Raw genomic sequence first — 18,038 nt, forward strand, 5'->3', positions numbered from 1 at the left:
AACAGTTTCCCTGTTTCACCTAAAAAGAAGAAAGGTGAAGTCGGGGATGATGCGAATGACGTAGGACGTACGCGTCTACGAGGGGCGTGTCCCGGGCTTTGAGCTGCATGTTTGGCGGGGGTTTACCTACCTGAGCGTCTGAATGCCCGCGAACCGAGACCCGGGAACTGCCCTGCTGTCCTCCTACCCGGAGTTAGCATCCCGTATAGCGGGATCCGACAACTGAACTCGGGGACCACCCGATTGGGAGCTGATCCCCGGATCTGGGAGACCGATACCCGGGAGCTGAGCCTCGTGATCCGGGAACGGACCATCGGAACTTTGAGAGCCCGGGAGAGGACCCCTCGGGAATCAGGAGGTGGACCCCCTGAGCTCTCGGAACCCGGAATTCGAGGAGTGGATACCGGGAATCGTGATCCGTGCCTCGCAAAGCGGGAGATTTTATCAAGGATAGGCCCAGAAACCTGGTACAAGATCTGCAGAGCTGCATAGCGGCACCACACCAGACTATAGCAGACCAAACATATGGGTCTAGGCCCCACCAGTGCACAGCAAGTATATCTAAATAAAGAATATGAAGATTTGATGATTTGATAGGAAAACATATTATTTTTTTTTTATTTTTTTTTTTTTATATATTAATTTCTCTGTGTTTTTTTATGCTGGACTTTTTTTTGATGTATTATAAGCTATTAATCTTAATAACTTGAACATGCTGATCGATCTTAGAATGTAAGAATACTGAATGAAATCTGGTATATCTTATATTTGGTATTATCATTAAAACAAAAGCCGGAAGAATCCATCATTGAAGTGATATAACTCACTATGCCACCTAAGAATGATAAGACTGAGAGAATAGACAAAATGGATAAAGGCGATAAATCAAAGAATATTAATAAATCCAAAAAACCGCAATCTATTAGTACTTTTTATTCTCCTCGCAGCCAAAGAAGCCTTTCTGACTCACCGGATAAATCTTTGTTAGATCATGGTTTGGAAGAAACAGATTTTCCTCAACAAGTCTATATATCTCAAAAAGACCTAGTAGTGGCTCTGGAGTCACTATATCTGAAAATAAAGTCCGATTTAGATAACAACCTTAGAGACTATAAAGAAGAGATATCTACTTTAAAATCAACACTCCTGCACCACAATGAAGAGATTTCCTTATTACAATCAACAGTTAAAGACTTAAAAATTCAAAATGGAAATTTAAATACGGAGATTAAGAAAATGGAATATAAACTGGCTGATTTAGAAGATAGCTCTAAAAGGAAAAACTTGAGAATTAGAGGAGTCCCAGAGGAAATAACTTACCTTGAACAGTATATGAAAGAATTTCTAGCAACATATATAGATCTTAAAAACTCTGGCCCGCTACCAATTGAAAATGCCTATAGACTTCCTATTCCTTTTAATCTAAAACGAAAGGATATCGGAAGAGATATTATTGTTACTTTTTCTAATCTATCGATAAAAGATCAATTCCTTAAAGAATGGAGGAAGAACCCACAAAAAAATAAAAAGTTTGCTTCCTTAACTACTTTTCCAGATCTTTCACAAACTACAAGACTGAATAGGAAGAAATTTGCTGAATATACAGCATGTTTAAGAGAAAATAATATACCATATGTATGGGGTTTTCCTATAAAAATCCGATTTACATACAAAGAAAAAATTTATACCTGCTTAGACCCAGAACAGCTGAAAATGAAGTTAAACAACTGGGGCTTATTAAACTAAAATCCTCTGTCACGATTCTGGAGAGTTGATGTTATATATTACATATTATTAGTTTGTTCTTCTTTTTTTTTTTTTTTTTTTTACACAATATCACTCTATACACAAAATTATCTTACAGGCATGTTATATATTATATATACACAAATTTTATGTAAATAGACACTATATTATTGATACTATTGGGAATGTCAATTAATTAAATTATTATTAATATTAAGGATAATTTTATAATTTAACAATCACTAATTGATACTGCACTGTATCACACTGGAAGAATGATCCATATAATATGGAAATTAGATACATCACTTTATTAATTACTATTTAATTAAGTATATTATTATGTAAATATAAGTAAAATATATATATATATATATATTTTTTATTTTTTATTTTTTTTTTTTTATTTTTTTTTTCTCTCATATGCTCGTTGGAGTTTCCACTATACACACACAATATGAGACAATATGAAATCTAAAGTGCACTTTATAGACCACTATTTTATTCAACTAAGTAAAGTATAATCCACATATAATATATATATATATGTGTATGTGTATAGCTAAATATATATACGTTTTTTTTTTTGTTTTTTGTTTTTTATTTATTTTTTTTTCTCTCTCTTTCTCTCTCCTTACTTTTAAAAAAAAGTTGGTACACGCCCCTAAACGCCCTGATGGTACAGGGACTTTTTCTCCACATAGTCAGGTCGATTAACGACCTTTTTCTGAAGGTTGGAGATAGTATGAATGTTTTAATGTTTTTTGTGTATATTGTAATGTTTGATTTATGGTTTATGTTTATGTTGTGCCCTATAGACCTATCATTGAGACCTGGAGAAAACGCCTACTGGGAGTACTACTTCGATAAGTTAAATATAGACCTTTCTGAGGTCGATCGGATAAGACTTTTTGAAATAAAACTATGACTCTTAATTTAATGACATTGAATACGCAAGGGTTAAACTCACCTTATAAAAGATCCTTTTTGTACGAGCTCTTACTTAAAGAAAATATAGATGTAGCACTTATCCAAGAGACTCATTGGAAACAACATCAATCCTCCCTATGGAAATTTCGTAGATATCCATATATATATATTTCTTCTATGGTTAACAAAAAGAAAAGAGGGGTAGCAATTATTATATCTCAAAAACTTAAATTCGAGTATATTTTCCATAAATCGGATAAAGAAGGCAGACGGGTAATTCTAATCTGTAAGATAAATGATATTACCTACACATTGATGGCGCTTTATGCCCCATCAGAGCGTACCTCTAAATTTATAAACGACTCAATGGAAGATTTGGAAAAGATAGCAAAGGGTTTAATCATCATAGCTGGAGATCTAAATTGTATTCAAGATCTAAAGATTGATAGGAAATCATCAAAGAAAACGAAATTATATGAGGATAAATTAGAAAAAAGAGCTGAAGCTTTTACAGCATCTCTATTTAAACATAATCTTTACGATGTATGGCGGACAATGCACCCAGAAGAGTCAGATTACACTTTTCATTCGGCTCCTCATAAAACATATTCACGAATAGACACTTTTTTTATGTTAGGACTAACTCTGGATAGATGCTCTTCATCAAAGATCGGCAATATTACTTGGTCAGATCATGCACCAGTGTTTATACAAATATTAGATAATCCCCATTATAAGAAGCGATTTAGATGGCGCCTAGATGAACAAATATTAAGCTTAGAAACAAATAAGCAGGAGCTTCGCAATTTTGCCAAGCAATTTTTAGAAATAAACGATACGGGAGAGACATCAGTGGGTACATTATGGTGCGCAATGAAATGTTACTTAAGAGGACATTTAATTAAAAAAGCTTCTTGGATTAAAAAAACAAGGGGGAAAAAGCTGACTGATTTATATATTGCTTTAGCAAAAGCAGAAAGAGATAATAAGATTAATCCTAACGAAGTTAAAATAAATATAATAAACTCTATTAGAACAGAAATAATTGAAAAACTTCAAATTAAAACGGATGCCGCTCTGACTCGATTAAAGCAAAGGTGGTATTGTAGCAATAACCGAATATCGCGAGACTTAACTAATAAGCTTAAGACTCAAAATCAAAATTGTAGAATAAAACAAATAAATTTTAATGGTAAAACCTGCTTATCCCCAGCTCAGATAGGAGATGCCTTTAAACTTTACTATGAATCACTCTATAATTTAGAGGATTTAAATATTTCAGAATTCTCATTATCCTCCTATCTAGCAGATTTAGATCTTCCACAAATTATGCCGGATCAATCAGATTTATTAGCTCAACCATTCTCCCTTACCGAAATTGAAGAGGCCATACGTAGTTTACCATCGGGGAAAGCACCAGGCCCCGATGGATTCTCAGCATTATTTTTTAGAACCTTAGAATCAATTATATTACCAATCCTTAAAAGACTTTTTGAGGAAATAGGGGATTGCGGTGAATTTCCACCTGAAATGCTGTTGGCCACGATATCTCCAATTTTAAAACCAGGGAAAGATCCAACAATAGTCACTAGCTACAGACCAATCTCCTTAATAAATTTAGATGTTAAAATGTACTCTAGGATTTTGGCTCTTAGACTTCAAAAAATTATTCCAAATATTATACACTCGGATCAATCAGGATTCATATCAGGCAGGTCAGGAGGAGATAATACCCGCAGAGTCTTTAATATACTTGAAGAGATTGATCGGAAAAAAATCCCATCTGCTGTGTTTGCATTAGATGCAGAAAAAGCATTTGATAGGCTTAGTTGGAAATTTATGAGAAAGACTCTACAAGTATTTGGTCTAGGCACTAGATTTATAAAACTAATCATGGCGTTATATTCTACCCCCACGGCCATGATAAAAGGAGTAGCCTTTGAATCAAACCCTTTTTCTATCAGTAATGGTACCCGTCAGGGCTGTCCTCTAGCACCCCTTATCTATGCCTTATCCATCGAACCGTTTGCGGCATCTATAAGGAAGTCACATGAGATCCATGGTATAAAAATTGGTGCACAGGAACATACAATAATACTTTATGCAGACGACGTATTACTAACATTGTCTTCTCCTACAAAGTCATATCATTTTCTTTTAGAACAGATAAAGAACTACTCGTTTTTCTCTAATTATAAGATAAATTTAACTAAAACCCAAGTGATTACGTTAAACCTGAATGAAACTCAACAACAACTTTTCATTAAAAAAATTAATCCGATAAAAATTCAGAAAACGGTGGACTACCTGGGTATTAAAATAACTAAGAATATATTTGATATAATTTCACTTAATTTTGATGCGCTACTGGAGGAATTAAAATATCAAACTAACAAATGGAAGAAATTAGAACTATCATGGATGGGTCGAATTAATATCATTAAATCATATTTATTACCAAAAATCTTATATTTATTTAGATCTATACCATATACGATTCCTAAATGTATATTGAGAGCCTTTGATAAGCTATTTTCTTCATTTGTCTGGGCAGCAAAGAAACCCAGAATCCCAAAAAATATCTTGAGGAAGAGTACCTCCCAAGAAGGACTAGGCTACCCAGACTTATATAGATTACAGGATGCTACACAAATTTCAAACATTTTAGCATGGGGCTTAAAAAATAAATATAATGTAGGTTGGTATAAAATAGAGAAATTTTTATGTAATGGAATAAACCCATTTAATTTAATCTGGCTCGATAAGAATATAATTAAAAAATTGGGTATAACTAGTTTTATAGTGAAAGATCTACTTAAAGCTTTACACAGAATTCGGAAAACATATGGATTATCTTCAACCCTATCTGAATCTTCCCCAATTGAAATTCTTTGTATATACCTAGAAGATTTGAATATCCATGAATGGACTCGCTGTGGAATCTCCAATATTGGCGACATTATGGAGGACCAAAAAGTGATACCATTCTTGGATATACAATTTAGATATAATATCTCAAATAGAGAACTATTTTCATATCTGCGTATAAAAAACTTTTTGTTAAAAAATCTATTAAGAAAACGAGATAAATGGGATGACTTTTTTCTGAAACCACCTCAAACAAATATGATATCCAAAATATTAAAATTATTAGTAAATTCGTCTTCATCCTCCGATAAAGTTAAAACAATCTTACTGTGGGAAAGAGATTTACAGAAAGAGTTTCCAATACAAAACTGGTACAAAGCTTGGCAACATACTAGGAAAGCAGTTCACTGCTTAAATCTTCACGAGCAGTATTATAAGTTGCTGCATCGTTGGTATATGGTTCCATCCAGACTCAATAAAATATCTAATAATACGACTGATCTATGTTGGCGATGTTATAGAACAACTGGAAATCACTTTCATATATGGTGGGAATGCGACTATCTGCAACCAATTAAGGAAAAAGTAATTTCTTTATTTTGTTTAGCTACTGGGATTAATATAATTCTTACTCCACAGATTTTCTTGTTTCATTTAGATATACCTCAAATTTCGAAATACAATAAAATATTATTAGTTAATATATTATTGGCATGTAAAATCTGTATCGCTCGCTTTTGGAAACAACAAGAAATCCCTCCATGGAAAGAAATTTCCAATCAAATAAAAGTTCAATCAATATCCGAAAAATATTTCTACCGGAATAACTTAGATTTCTATATTAAAATTTGGGCTGGATGGAACCAAATGAATTACTCTATTTCTTAGAGGGGAATACTCCTAATGTTTAACCCTACTATAATATTAAGCTTTCGAAGTTAGATACTCCCGGAACTCTATGGTCTCATATGGATAGCTATATAGAGCATTGTGTAAATTTCGTATGTAGAAGGTAAATGATGCGAATCTGTTAAATTATTATTTGAAGATATGTATCTTTAAATATTCTTATTAAGTATACTACAGTTGTAAGGGGTATAAAGACAATGTATTAATTACCTTCATGTCTATGTATGTCATAGAAAGAATATGATTGTTTATGTGTTTAAGTCTAATTGTTTTTTTTGTTTTATGTCTTATAAAAGAAGGAAAATTTAATAAAGAATAATTAAAAAAAAAAAAAAAAAAAAAAAAAGAAGAAAGGTATGTAGGGGAATTAGCTCAAATGGTAGAGCGCTCGCTTTGCATGCGAGAGGCAGCGGGATCAATGCCCGCATTCTCCAGTTAATTATTTATACTTTATACATTTTCAATAATGTTGTGCTTAACGCTGGCAATAAATTGGAGGGAAACAAACTATATAGACCTTATGCTTTCCCACAGATTTTTCATGTGCTTTTCAAGTGTTTTCTTGGTTTCAGCAAGCCCATCAGTACATTACATGCAGCAAATACACTGTTTCCCTGTTTCACCTAAAACAAGGGACACTACAAGGGGAATTAGCTCAGATGGTAGAGGGCTCGCTTAGCATGCGAGAGGTAGCAGGATCGATGCCTGCATTATCCAGTTACTTTATTTATACTTTATAAATTTTCAATAATTTTGTGCTTAACGCTGGCAATAAATTGGAGGGAAACAAACTATATAGACCTTATGCTTTTCCACAGATTTTTCATGTGCTTTTCAAGTGTTTTCTTGGTTTCAGCAAGCCCATCAGTACGTTACATGCAGCAAATACACTGTTTCCCTGTTTCACCGAAAACAAGGGACACTATCAAGGGGAATTAGCTCAACTGGTAGAGTGCTCGCTTAGCATATGAGAGGTAGCAGGATCGATGCCTGCATTCTCCAGTTACTTTATTTATAATTTTTCAATAATTTTGTGCTTAACGCTGGCAATAAATTGGAGGGAAACAAACTATATAGACCTTATGCTTTTCCACAGATTTTTCATGTGCTTTTCAAGTGTTTTCTTGGTTTCATGTGTAATTAGAGCAGTACATGCAGCAAGCCCATCAGTACATTACTTGCAGCAAAAACAGTTTCCCTGTTTCACCTAAAAAGAAGAAAGGTGAAGTCGGGGATGATGCGAATGACGTAGGACGTACGCGTCTACGAGGGGCGTGTCCCGGGCTTTGAGCTGCATGTTTGGCGGGGGTTTACCTACCTGAGCGTCTGAATGCCCGCGAACCGAGACCCGGGAACTGCCCTGCTGTCCTCCTACCCGGAGTTAGCATCCCGTATAGCGGGATCCGACAACTGAACTCGGGGACCACCCGATTGGGAGCTGATCCCCGGATCTGGGAGACCGATACCCGGGAGCTGAGCCTCGTGATCCGGGAACGGACCATCGGAACTTTGAGAGCCCGGGAGAGGACCCCTCGGGAATCAGGAGGTGGACCCCCTGAGCTCTCGGAACCCGGAATTCGAGGAGTGGATACCGGGAATCGTGATCCGTGCCTCGCAAAGCGGGAGATTTTATCAAGGATAGGCCCAGAAACCTGGTACAAGATCTGCAGAGCTGCATAGCGGCACCACACCAGACTATAGCAGACCAAACATATGGGTCTAGGCCCCACCAGTGCACAGCAAGTATATCTAAATAAAGAATATGAAGATTTGATGATTTGATAGGAAAACATATTATTTTTTTTTTATTTTTTTTTTTTTATATATTAATTTCTCTGTGTTTTTTTATGCTGGACTTTTTTTTGATGTATTATAAGCTATTAATCTTAATAACTTGAACATGCTGATCGATCTTAGAATGTAAGAATACTGAATGAAATCTGGTATATCTTATATTTGGTATTATCATTAAAACAAAAGCCGGAAGAATCCATCATTGAAGTGATATAACTCACTATGCCACCTAAGAATGATAAGACTGAGAGAATAGACAAAATGGATAAAGGCGATAAATCAAAGAATATTAATAAATCCAAAAAACCGCAATCTATTAGTACTTTTTATTCTCCTCGCAGCCAAAGAAGCCTTTCTGACTCACCGGATAAATCTTTGTTAGATCATGGTTTGGAAGAAACAGATTTTCCTCAACAAGTCTATATATCTCAAAAAGACCTAGTAGTGGCTCTGGAGTCACTATATCTGAAAATAAAGTCCGATTTAGATAACAACCTTAGAGACTATAAAGAAGAGATATCTACTTTAAAATCAACACTCCTGCACCACAATGAAGAGATTTCCTTATTACAATCAACAGTTAAAGACTTAAAAATTCAAAATGGAAATTTAAATACGGAGATTAAGAAAATGGAATATAAACTGGCTGATTTAGAAGATAGCTCTAAAAGGAAAAACTTGAGAATTAGAGGAGTCCCAGAGGAAATAACTTACCTTGAACAGTATATGAAAGAATTTCTAGCAACATATATAGATCTTAAAAACTCTGGCCCGCTACCAATTGAAAATGCCTATAGACTTCCTATTCCTTTTAATCTAAAACGAAAGGATATCGGAAGAGATATTATTGTTACTTTTTCTAATCTATCGATAAAAGATCAATTCCTTAAAGAATGGAGGAAGAACCCACAAAAAAATAAAAAGTTTGCTTCCTTAACTACTTTTCCAGATCTTTCACAAACTACAAGACTGAATAGGAAGAAATTTGCTGAATATACAGCATGTTTAAGAGAAAATAATATACCATATGTATGGGGTTTTCCTATAAAAATCCGATTTACATACAAAGAAAAAATTTATACCTGCTTAGACCCAGAACAGCTGAAAATGAAGTTAAACAACTGGGGCTTATTAAACTAAAATCCTCTGTCACGATTCTGGAGAGTTGATGTTATATATTACATATTATTAGTTTGTTCTTCTTTTTTTTTTTTTTTTTTTTTTTTTTTTTTTTTTTTTTACACAATATCACTCTATACACAAAATTATCTTACAGGCATGTTATATATTATATATACACAAATTTTATGTAAATAGACACTATATTATTGATACTATTGGGAATGTCAATTAATTAAATTATTATTAATATTAAGGATAATTTTATAATTTAACAATCGCTAATTGATACTGCACTGTATCACACTGGAAGAATGATCCATATAATATGGAAATTAGATACATCACTTTATTAATTACTATTTAATTAAGTATATTATTATGTAAATATAAGTAAAATATATATATATATATATTTTTTTTATTTTTTATTTTTTTTTTTTTGTTTTTTTTTTTCTCTCATATGCTCGTTGGAGTTTCCACTATACACACACAATATGAGACAATATGAAATCTAAAGTGCACTTTATAGACCACTATTTTATTCAACTAAGTAAAGTATAATCCACATATAATATATATATATATGTGTATGTGTATAGCTAAATATATATACGTTTTTTTTTTTGTTTTTTGTTTTTTATTTATTTTTTTTTCTCTCTCTTTCTCTCTCCTTACTTTTAAAAAAAAGTTGGTACACGCCCCTAAACGCCCTGATGGTACAGGGACTTTTTCTCCACATAGTCAGGTCGATTAACGACCTTTTTCTGAAGGTTGGAGATAGTATGAATGTTTTAATGTTTTTTGTGTATATTGTAATGTTTGATTTATGGTTTATGTTTATGTTGTGCCCTATAGACCTATCATTGAGACCTGGAGAAAACGCCTACTGGGAGTACTACTTCGATAAGTTAAATATAGACCTTTCTGAGGTCGATCGGATAAGACTTTTTGAAATAAAACTATGACTCTTAATTTAATGACATTGAATACGCAAGGGTTAAACTCACCTTATAAAAGATCCTTTTTGTACGAGCTCTTACTTAAAGAAAATATAGATGTAGCACTTATCCAAGAGACTCATTGGAAACAACATCAATCCTCCCTATGGAAATTTCGTAGATATCCATATATATATATTTCTTCTATGGTTAACAAAAAGAAAAGAGGGGTAGCAATTATTATATCTCAAAAACTTAAATTCGAGTATATTTTCCATAAATCGGATAAAGAAGGCAGACGGGTAATTCTAATCTGTAAGATAAATGATATTACCTACACATTGATGGCGCTTTATGCCCCATCAGAGCGTACCTCTAAATTTATAAACGACTCAATGGAAGATTTGGAAAAGATAGCAAAGGGTTTAATCATCATAGCTGGAGATCTAAATTGTATTCAAGATCTAAAGATTGATAGGAAATCATCAAAGAAAACGAAATTATATGAGGATAAATTAGAAAAAAGAGCTGAAGCTTTTACAGCATCTCTATTTAAACATAATCTTTACGATGTATGGCGGACAATGCACCCAGAAGAGTCAGATTACACTTTTCATTCGGCTCCTCATAAAACATATTCACGAATAGACACTTTTTTTATGTTAGGACTAACTCTGGATAGATGCTCTTCATCAAAGATCGGCAATATTACTTGGTCAGATCATGCACCAGTGTTTATACAAATATTAGATAATCCCCATTATAAGAAGCGATTTAGATGGCGCCTAGATGAACAAATATTAAGCTTAGAAACAAATAAGCAGGAGCTTCGCAATTTTGCCAAGCAATTTTTAGAAATAAACGATACGGGAGAGACATCAGTGGGTACATTATGGTGCGCAATGAAATGTTACTTAAGAGGACATTTAATTAAAAAAGCTTCTTGGATTAAAAAAACAAGGGGGAAAAAGCTGACTGATTTATATATTGCTTTAGCAAAAGCAGAAAGAGATAATAAGATTAATCCTAACGAAGTTAAAATAAATATAATAAACTCTATTAGAACAGAAATAATTGAAAAACTTCAAATTAAAACGGATGCCGCTCTGACTCGATTAAAGCAAAGGTGGTATTGTAGCAATAACCGAATATCGCGAGACTTAACTAATAAGCTTAAGACTCAAAATCAAAATTGTAGAATAAAACAAATAAATTTTAATGGTAAAACCTGCTTATCCCCAGCTCAGATAGGAGATGCCTTTAAACTTTACTATGAATCACTCTATAATTTAGAGGATTTAAATATTTCAGAATTCTCATTATCCTCCTATCTAGCAGATTTAGATCTTCCACAAATTATGCCGGATCAATCAGATTTATTAGCTCAACCATTCTCCCTTACCGAAATTGAAGAGGCCATACGTAGTTTACCATCGGGGAAAGCACCAGGCCCCGATGGATTCTCAGCATTATTTTTTAGAACCTTAGAATCAATTATATTACCAATCCTTAAAAGACTTTTTGAGGAAATAGGGGATTGCGGTGAATTTCCACCTGAAATGCTGTTGGCCACGATATCTCCAATTTTAAAACCAGGGAAAGATCCAACAATAGTCACTAGCTACAGACCAATCTCCTTAATAAATTTAGATGTTAAAATGTACTCTAGGATTTTGGCTCTTAGACTTCAAAAAATTATTCCAAATATTATACACTCGGATCAATCAGGATTCATATCAGGCAGGTCAGGAGGAGATAATACCCGCAGAGTCTTTAATATACTTGAAGAGATTGATCGGAAAAAAATCCCATCTGCTGTGTTTGCATTAGATGCAGAAAAAGCATTTGATAGGCTTAGTTGGAAATTTATGAGAAAGACTCTACAAGTATTTGGTCTAGGCACTAGATTTATAAAACTAATCATGGCGTTATATTCTACCCCCACGGCCATGATAAAAGGAGTAGCCTTTGAATCAAACCCTTTTTCTATCAGTAATGGTACCCGTCAGGGCTGTCCTCTAGCACCCCTTATGTATGCCTTATCCATCGAACCGTTTGCGGCATCTATAAGGAAGTCACATGAGATCCATGGTATAAAAATTGGTGCACAGGAACATACAATAATACTTTATGCAGACGACGTATTACTAACATTGTCTTCTCCTACAAAGTCATATCATTTTCTTTTAGAACAGATAAAGAACTACTCGTTTTTCTCTAATTATAAGATAAATTTAACTAAAACCCAAGTGATTACGTTAAACCTGAATGAAACTCAACAACAACTTTTCATTAAAAAAATTAATCCGATAAAAATTCAGAAAACGGTGGACTACCTGGGTATTAAAATAACTAAGAATATATTTGATATAATTTCACTTAATTTTGATGCGCTACTGGAGGAATTAAAATATCAAACTAACAAATGGAAGAAATTAGAACTATCATGGATGGGTCGAATTAATATCATTAAATCATATTTATTACCAAAAATCTTATATTTATTTAGATCTATACCATATACGATTCCTAAATGTATATTGAGAGCCTTTGATAAGCTATTTTCTTCATTTGTCTGGGCAGCAAAGAAACCCAGAATCCCAAAAAATATCTTGAGGAAGAGTACCTCCCAAGAAGGACTAGGCTACCCAGACTTATATAGATTACAGGATGCTACACAAATTTCAAACATTTTAGCATGGGGCTTAAAAAATAAATATAATGTAGGTTGGTATAAAATAGAGAAATTTTTATGTAATGGAATAAACCCATTTAATTTAATCTGGCTCGATAAGAATATAATTAAAAAATTGGGTATAACTAGTTTTATAGTGAAAGATCTACTTAAAGCTTTACACAGAATTCGGAAAACATATGGATTATCTTCAACCCTATCTGAATCTTCCCCAATTGAAATTCTTTGTATATACCTAGAAGATTTGAATATCCATGAATGGACTCGCTGTGGAATCTCCAATATTGGCGACATTATGGAGGACCAAAAAGTGATACCATTCTTGGATATACAATTTAGATATAATATCTCAAATAGAGAACTATTTTCATATCTGCGTATAAAAAACTTTTTGTTAAAAAATCTATTAAGAAAACGAGATAAATGGGATGACTTTTTTCTGAAACCACCTCAAACAAATATGATATCCAAAATATTAAAATTATTAGTAAATTCGTCTTCATCCTCCGATAAAGTTAAAACAATCTTACTGTGGGAAAGAGATTTACAGAAAGAGTTTCCAATACAAAACTGGTACAAAGCTTGGCAACATACTAGGAAAGCAGTTCACTGCTTAAATCTTCACGAGCAGTATTATAAGTTGCTGCATCGTTGGTATATGGTTCCATCCAGACTCAATAAAATATCTAATAATACGACTGATCTATGTTGGCGATGTTATAGAACAACTGGAAATCACTTTCATATATGGTGGGAATGCGACTATCTGCAACCAATTAAGGAAAAAGTAATTTCTTTATTTTGTTTAGCTACTGGGATTAATATAATTCTTACTCCACAGATTTTCTTGTTTCATTTAGATATACCTCAAATTTCGAAATACAATAAAATATTATTAGTTAATATATTATTGGCATGTAAAATCTGTATCGCTCGCTTTTGGAAACAACAAGAAATCCCTCCATGGAAAGAAATTTCCAATCAAATAAAAGTTCAATCAATATCCGAAAAATATTTCTACCGGAATAACTTAGATTTCTATATTAAAATTTGGGCTGGATGGAACCAAATGAATTACTCTATTTCTTAGAGGGGAATACTCCTAATGTTTAACCCTACTATAATATTAAGCTTTCGAAGTTAGATACTCCCGGAACTCTATGGTCTCATATGGATAGCTATATAGAGCATTGTGTAAATTTCGTATGTAGAAGGTAAATGATGCGAATCTGTTAAATTATTATTTGAAGATATGTATCTTTAAATATTCTTATTAAGTATACTACAGTTGTAAGGGGTATAAAGACAATGTATTAATTACCTTCATGTCTATGTATGTCATAGAAAGAATATGATTGTTTATGTGTTTAAGTCTAATTGTTTTTTTTGTTTTATGTCTTATAAAAGAAGGAAAATTTAATAAAGAATAATTAAAAAAAAAAAAAAAAAAAAAAAAGAAGAAAGGTATGTAGGGGAATTAGCTCAAATGGTAGAGCGCTCGCTTTGCATGCGAGAGGCAGCGGGATCAATGCCCGCATTCTCCAGTTAATTATTTATACTTTATACATTTTCAATAATGTTGTGCTTAACGCTGGCAATAAATTGGAGGGAAACAAACTATATAGACCTTATGCTTTCCCACAGATTTTTCATGTGCTTTTCAAGTGTTTTCTTGGTTTCAGCAAGCCCATCAGTACATTACATGCAGCAAATACACTGTTTCCCTGTTTCACCTAAAACAAGGGACACTACAAGGGGAATTAGCTCAGATGGTAGAGGGCTCGCTTAGCATGCGAGAGGTAGCAGGATCGATGCCTGCATTATCCAGTTACTTTATTTATACTTTATAAATTTTCAATAATTTTGTGCTTAACGCTGGCAATAAATTGGAGGGAAACAAACTATATAGACCTTATGCTTTTCCACAGATTTTTCATGTGCTTTTCAAGTGTTTTCTTGGTTTCAGCAAGCCCATCAGTACGTTACATGCAGCAAATACACTGTTTCCCTGTTTCACCGAAAACAAGGGACACTATCAAGGGGAATTAGCTCAACTGGTAGAGTGCTCGCTTAGCATATGAGAGGTAGCAGGATCGATGCCTGCATTCTCCAGTTACTTTATTTATAATTTTTCAATAATTTTGTGCTTAACGCTGGCAATAAATTGGAGGGAAACAAACTATATAGACCTTATGCTTTTCCACAGATTTTTCATGTGCTTTTCAAGTGTTTTCTTGGTTTCATGTGTAATTAGAGCAGTACATGCAGCAAGCCCATCAGTACATTACTTGCAGCAAATACACTGTTTCCCTGTTTCACCTAAAAGGTAGAAAGTTATGTAGGGGAATTAGCTCAAATAGTAGAGCGCTAGCATCATGATGACATCACAATGGGTTCATGATGACATCATCATGATGACATCACAATGGGTTCATGATGACATCATCACAATGGGTTCATGATGACATCATCATGATGACATCATAATGGGTTCATGATGATATCATCATGACAACATCATAATGGGTTCATGATGACATCATCATAATGGGTTAATGATGACATCATCATGATGTCATCGTAATGGGTTAATGAAGACATCATCATGATGTCATCGTAATGGGTTCATGATGACATCATCATGACGTCATCATAATAGGTTCATGATGACACCGTCATGATGACATCATAATGGGTGCATGATGACATAATAATGGGTTCATGATGACATCATCATGACGACATCATAATTAGTTCATGATGACATCATCATGACGACATCATAATGGGTTTGTGGTGACATCATCACAATGGGTTCATAATGACATCATCATAATGGGTTCATAATGACATCATCATGACAACATCATAATGGGTTCATGATGACATTATCATGACGACATCATAAAGGGTTCATGATGACATCATCATGACGACATCATAATGGGTTCATGATGACATCATCATGACATCATAATGGGTTCATGATGACATCATCATGGCAACATCATAATGGGTTCATCATGACATCATCATGACAACATCATAATGGGTTTATGATGACATCATCATGATGACATCACAATGTGTTCATGATGACATCATCATAATGGGTTCATGATGACATCATCATGACGACATCATAAAGGGTTCATGATGACATAATCATAATGGGTTCATGATGACATCATGACGACATCATAATGGGTTCATGATGACATCATCATGACGACATCATAATGGGTTCATGATGACATTATCATGACGACATCATAAAGGGTTCATGATGACATAATCATAATGGGTTCATGATGACATCATGACGACATCATAATGGGTTCATGATGACATCATCATGACGACATCATAATGGGTTCATGATCACATCATCATGACGACATCATAATGGGTTCATGATGACATCATCATGGTAACATCATAATGGGTTCATGATGACGACATCATAATGGGTTCATGATGACGACATCATAATGGGTTCATGATGACGACATCATAATGGGTTCATGATGACGACATCATAATGGGTTTATGATGACATCATCATGATGACATCACAATGTGTTCATGATGACATCATCATAGTGGGTTTATGATGACATCATCATGACGACATCATAATGGGTTCATGATGACATCATCATGATGACATCATCACAATGGTCATCATGATGACCTTATGCTTTCCCAAAGATTTTTCATGTGCTTTTTCAGTGTTTTCTTGGTTTCAAGTGTAATTAGAGCAGTACATGCAGCAAGCCCATCAGTACATTTCTTGCAGCAAATACACTGTTTCCCTGTTTCACCTAAAAGGTAGAAAGTTATGTAGGGGAATTAGCTCAAATGGTAGAGCGCTCGCTTTGCATGCGAGAGGCAGTGGGATCAATGCCTGCATTCTCCAGTTAATGATTTATACTTTATACATTTTCAATAATGTTGTGCTTAACGCTGGCAATAAATTGGAGGGAAACCAACTATATAGACCTTATGCTTTCCCACAGATTTTTCATGTGCTTTTCAAGTGTTTTCTTGGTTTCAGCAAGCCCATCAGTACATTACATGCAGCAAATACACTGTTTCCCTGTTTCACCTAAAACAAAGGATACTATCAAGGGGAATTAGCTCAAATGGTAGAGTGCTCGCTTAACATGCGACAGTTAGCAGGATCGATGCCTGCATTATCCAGTTACTTTATTTATACTTTATAAATTTTCAATAATTTTGTGCTTAACGCTGGCAATAAATTAGAGGGAAACAAACTATATAGACCTTATGCTTTTCCACAGATTTTTCATGTGCTTGTCAAGTGTTTTCTTGGTTTCATGTGTAATTAGAGCAGTACATGCAGCAAGCCCATCAGTACATTACTTGCAGCAAAAACAGTTTCCCTGTTTCACCTAAAAAGAAGAAAGGTATGTAGGGGAATTAGCTCAAATGGTAGAGCGCTCGCTTTGCATGCGAGAGGCAGCGGGGTCAATGCCCGCATTCTCCAGTTAATTATTTATACTTTATACATTTTCAATAATGTTGTGCTTAACGCTGGCAATAAATTGGAGGGAAACAAACTATATAGACCTTATGCTTTCCCACAGATTTTTCATGTGCTTTTCAAGTGTTTTCTTGGTTTCAGCAAGCCCATCAGTACATTACATGCAGCAAATACACTGTTTCCCTGTTTCACCTAAAACAAGGGACACTACAAGGGGAATTAGCTCAGATGGTAGAGGGCTCGCTTAGCATGCGAGAGGTAGCAGGATCAATGCCTGCATTATCCAGTTACTTTATTTATACTTTATAAATTTTCAATAATTTTGTGCTTAACGCTGGCAATAAATTGGAGGGAAACAAACTATATAGACCTTATGCTTTTCCACAGATTTTTCATGTGCTTTTCAAGTGTTTTCTTGGTTTCAGCAAGCCCATCAGTACATTACATGCAGCAAATACACTGTTTCCCTGTTTCACCGAAAACAAGGGATACTATCAAGGGGAATTAGCTCAAATGGTAGAGTGCTCGC

At 34.1% G+C, this 18,038-nt stretch overlaps 2 non-coding genes across 2 annotated transcripts; both read left to right on the top strand.

The window, feature by feature from the left end:
* Positions 1-6,814: 6,814 nt before the first annotated feature.
* Positions 6,815-6,887, top strand: TRNAA-UGC (transfer RNA alanine (anticodon UGC)). Its single transcript has one exon. It is a non-coding gene; the product is annotated as a tRNA-Ala (tRNA).
* A 7,586-nt stretch (positions 6,888-14,473) lies between these two features.
* On the top strand, positions 14,474-14,546 carry TRNAA-UGC (transfer RNA alanine (anticodon UGC)). Its single transcript has one exon. It is a non-coding gene; the product is annotated as a tRNA-Ala (tRNA).
* Positions 14,547-18,038: the final 3,492 nt, after the last annotated feature.

This window comes from Sceloporus occidentalis, unplaced genomic scaffold (genome assembly GCF_023333645.1).
Source record: "Sceloporus occidentalis isolate IW3139 unplaced genomic scaffold, rSceOcc1.0.p SCAF_300, whole genome shotgun sequence".
In the NCBI taxonomy this organism is placed as follows: Eukaryota; Metazoa; Chordata; class Lepidosauria; order Squamata; family Phrynosomatidae; genus Sceloporus; species Sceloporus occidentalis.